The sequence below is a fragment of the Desmodus rotundus genome, chromosome 2 (assembly GCF_022682495.2).
Source record: "Desmodus rotundus isolate HL8 chromosome 2, HLdesRot8A.1, whole genome shotgun sequence".
NCBI classification, from domain to species: domain Eukaryota; kingdom Metazoa; phylum Chordata; class Mammalia; order Chiroptera; family Phyllostomidae; genus Desmodus; species Desmodus rotundus.
In genome coordinates this window covers 20,776,657-20,781,184 of record NC_071388.1, presented here as the reverse complement: position 1 = coordinate 20,781,184, position 4,528 = coordinate 20,776,657, and positions in this window count along the sequence as shown.

Genomic DNA, 4,528 nt, shown 5'->3' with positions numbered 1-4,528 from the left:
TATAGGGTTATTAACTGACATAATTTAGATATTGTCGTGTCTCAGGGAGTAGGGGGCCCTGAGGAGAAGGAGAGAGACTACGGAATGGCCAGTTCGTGGACCAGTCCAATCACACACAACATTTATTTATTAAGTTCACTGTCTTATATAGGGGTGGTTTGTGGTGCCCCTACACAATTACAGCAGTAGCATTAAAAATCACTGAGCACAGATCATCATAACAAATATAATGATACTGAAAAAATGTGAAGTGTTGTGAGAATTGCCCAAATGTGACACAGAGACACAGAATGAGCAAGTGCTGTTGGGAAATGGTTCCGACAGACTGGCCCCAGGCAGGGTTGCCAGGAACCTTCCACTGGAGGAAAACAGTGTCTGTGAAGTGGATCAGAGAGCCACCCAGTAAAACGAGGGGTGCCTGTTTATATTTTTCAGTCATTTACTTTTGTTCTGCCTGTGTTTTTATATTTCAAGTAGGTTGGAACTTGTTGTTGTTTCTCATCCAGCTTGTCTATGTCTGCGTTTTAATTTGTGTAGTTAGTCCTTTTCTGTGAAATCACGGATATATTTGCATTTGTCTACCGTCTTCTTGTTTTCTTCTTATTTCGTATAAGCTTTGCTTCTTTTTAATTTTTAAACCTTGCTTTGGGTTTATTGTTTTCTAATACTTTATTTTACATTCTCCATTGGACTTTTGCTACAACTATCTATAAATTTTTAAATGGTAACTGAGGATTTATGTTAAGCATCTGTAGCTTATTATAATCTACCTTCAAATAATATTACTGTATACCTTCATGTATAATTTGTGAAACTTACAACCTTATACTTCCACTTACTCTCTCCTATGTTTTGTTCTTTTGTTATCATATTTTACTTCCACATTTTATATACTCTACAAGACTTCATTATGAATTGCACTTTAAAGAGTCAACTGTCTTTTAAAGGAATTTTAAAAATAAGGAAAATAAATTATACTTACCACATGTTTACTATTTGCAATGTTCTTTTCTATGTAAAGACGCAAGTTTATACTTGGTATCGTTCCTTCCGGTCCAGAGAACTTCCCTTAGCATTTCTTGTAGGGAAAGTTACTGGTAACAAGTTATGTCAGCTTTTATTTGTATGACAATGTCTATTTCATTTTCAATTTTAATGAATATTTTTTTCAGATGTAGAATCCTAAGCTGACATTTTTTCCCAGCAATTTAATGTTATCATTTTTGTTTGTTTTGTTTTCTGGCTTGTTTTTGATGACAAGTCAAAGGTTATTTTATCATTTTTCTCTATTATGTAGGGTCTCTTTTTTCCCTTGGTTGCTTTAAGGATTTAAGGATTTTTTTTACTATTCATTGTCAGCAACTTGATTATGATGTGTCTTGATGTGATTCTGGTTATGTTTATTCTGCTCTTGATTTGTGAGCTTCTTGGAACTATGTTTATATTTCAAATCAAATTTTGAAAATCCTTGTCCATTGTTGCTTCAAATTTTTGTGCCCCACCCTGTCTCTTGTCCTTTTCTGGGACTCCAATTACATATTTATTAGACTGTTTGATATCTTCAGAGATCACTGAAGCTCTGTTCATTTTTAAGCTTTTTTTTTCTTTCCAGGGCTTCAGTTTGTGTTGTTTTTATTGCCTGATCTTGAAATTCACTGTACTTTTCTCATGTCATATTTAATCTTCTGGGAAGCCCATGCAGTTAATTTTTTATTTCATTACACTATATTTTTAGCTGCGGACTTTTCATGTGGTTCCATTGTATGATTTCCATTTATTTGTTGAGAATTCCTACTTGTTTCCTCATTATACTCATGTTTTATTTTAAACCTTTGAACATAAGTATAGTATTATGCCTTTTACCCAGGGTCCTTGTCTGCTAATTGAATCACCTTTGTAATTTCCAGTTCTATTTTTGTTTTCTGATTTTTCTCCTGATTATGGGTCATGTCCTTCTTCTTGTTTGCATGTCTAAAAAGTTTTTATTGGACCCCAGATAATGTGCATGTTTTGCTTGTGAAGGTCTGGATGTTGTTTCCTTCCCTGAAATTGTTGAATTTTATGTCAGATACTTAACATATTTCAAGACCAGCTTGATCCCACTCTGTCTCTTCAAGCTCTGTTATGACAAGTTGAAAGTAGATTTTGCTGAATGAGCCCCTCTCCTCAGCTGTCGTCTTTCTGGAGTCTCTTCTGAATGTCCTGCGTGTTTAAGAAAGACTTTCCACACTAGTTGGTCAGAATATTTCTCAACGTTATGCTAGTTCTGGTGATTAGTCTGGTTATGGCCTCAGGTAGTTGTTCTCTAGTCAGTAGCTCTTCTTTGCCTGGTTCCATGTAACTTCACTCCACCCAAGTGCAACTTAGTGTTCAACCAAAAATTTAAGGGGACTAAGGTTGATTTCTGGGGCTCCTTCCCTGTGTGGCTCTCTCTTGCCCCTCGAATTCTGGGTGACTTCACCTTACTAGCTTCTGATCTCTGTCTCCTAATCTCAAAGGGACTACTGTACTCAGCTTAATTTCTGCCTTACATTCCTTGGTTCTTAAAGTGACCTCATGAGCAGTCTGAGTCAGTTGTGGGATTTCTCTCCTTTATTTCCCTTCTCAAAGTCCTGTGCTACTTATTGTTTAGCATTTGAAAACCAATGATATGCTTTGGTCAGTTTTCTAGTTTTTATGGAAGGAGGCATAATCCAGGATTAGTTAAATCCATCATGGCTGACATTGGGAGTCTTGCTAAAATTAGATTAAGTCCTAAAAAGTAGCTGCTAATGTTATAAAATTATCGGCTAAAAAGAAACTTGCGATGGTTAGGAAATGAAAGTATTATTTATTAAAGTAAGTTTTAAGAATATATTGTCACTTCTTCATTCTTATTAAAGGAGTTTTTACAGCAGTTATTTTTTCTGTACTCTCATTAAATAAACACTTCAACTTTTACAATGTCTTTCTTTCGCACATACAAGTGAGTTATTATTTAACAACAAAGCCGCTGAAGAATACTGCTCATTGATGAGTGGGTGGTTTTCTGCAGTTTTTATTTGTGCTACAGCTAGTTTTCACTAATAATGAAAAATTGCTTGTGCATTATAAAACCTACCACAGAGAGTAGATGCTAGGGGTATTGACAGACAGGATGCATCTAGCTGAACTTACCCAACCCACTGAGCTGTGAGGAGCATCTCCCTTCATCTGGATGAGTGAGTACATGGTGTGTCTCATTTCAATACCAAAGCAGTTCTCAGAAATTTAGAGTAGCAGAAAGCCATAGCTTTACAACATCCTTTTGACAAAAAGCATGCCTTTAAGAAAAAGCTTGAGACTTGACTAAGAGAGGATCTTTAGGGAAGATTTTAGAATGCTGATATTGCAATGACATTGACTCCATCAGCAGGTTATTTTTAACTTTTCTGTTTTTCATGAAGAACTGAGCAGAATGGGGCCATGAAACCAAATACGTGGCAGAGAAAATGAACAACCTCTAATGTCTGCGCTAAACTCTGACCCGTATCACGTATTTTGTGATTGAGGGAAAAAGCCTTTTGTACTTTGGGGAAAAATACAGAATAGTAAAAAACTTGAAAATATAATGTGTGAGGGTAGTTTTTTATGGCCTGTGGTTACTTGGAGATTAGAAACCTTAGGGAGGAATAAAATGTTGTTCTTACTCTGTTGGCTTTGGAGATTGAATGCTGGACATTGTGAAAAGGCAGATACGTGCTTTCAAAGCTCTCTCCATACCAGAAAGCAGAAAACACATTTGGAGTTCCTACCAGGAAACTCTTTACTTTTCAGATGTGCCCATAACCCCTTTCAAATCCCCATTTTAACAGACTCTTGAAAGGACAGATCCTTCTGAACCCTTTGAACCAAAATAAAAGTGAAATAACACCTGAATTCTTTTGCTGTATTCAGTTGTGTGCAGTTAAATGAACTCTCCGGAGCTTGGGGAGGAAGCCCTTATATTTGGTGCTTGTTGAATCCTGTGGTGCACATATGTCCACAATTGCCAAGTTCGAATTACCAGATTTTAACGACTGGCTTGCGAAGTTGCTGGATATGTAATAGTTGACATAGCCCATATAGGTTGCTCCAGCACACCAAAGACTATTGGACAGTGTAAGACACGGGTTGTGATGATCTTAGTTTAGAATTCTTGGTTTTATATTTTTGTGAAGTATGACTTTGAGAGGAAAATCTCTCTGGCTTTATCCAATAATTTGGAATTTATTAAATCTACAAAGGTTTGCTGTGCCAATTGAATAAGGTAAGTGTGTAACACAATTCCTGAAACATCCTAAGCATCCAATCACTGATCTCTATTTCTGACTATAGGTAGTTGTGAGATATTCTGGTGAGGCTGCATGACAGTAACTGCTCTTTCAATCTGAGGATTGAAAAAGTAAATTTTAAAACTACCATTAAAAACTATTATGAATTCAGTAATTTTTGAAGAACATTCTTATTTTAATCACATCATGTTCTATTTACATTTGAAAAATTATCTGTGTAACTATTTACTTCAACT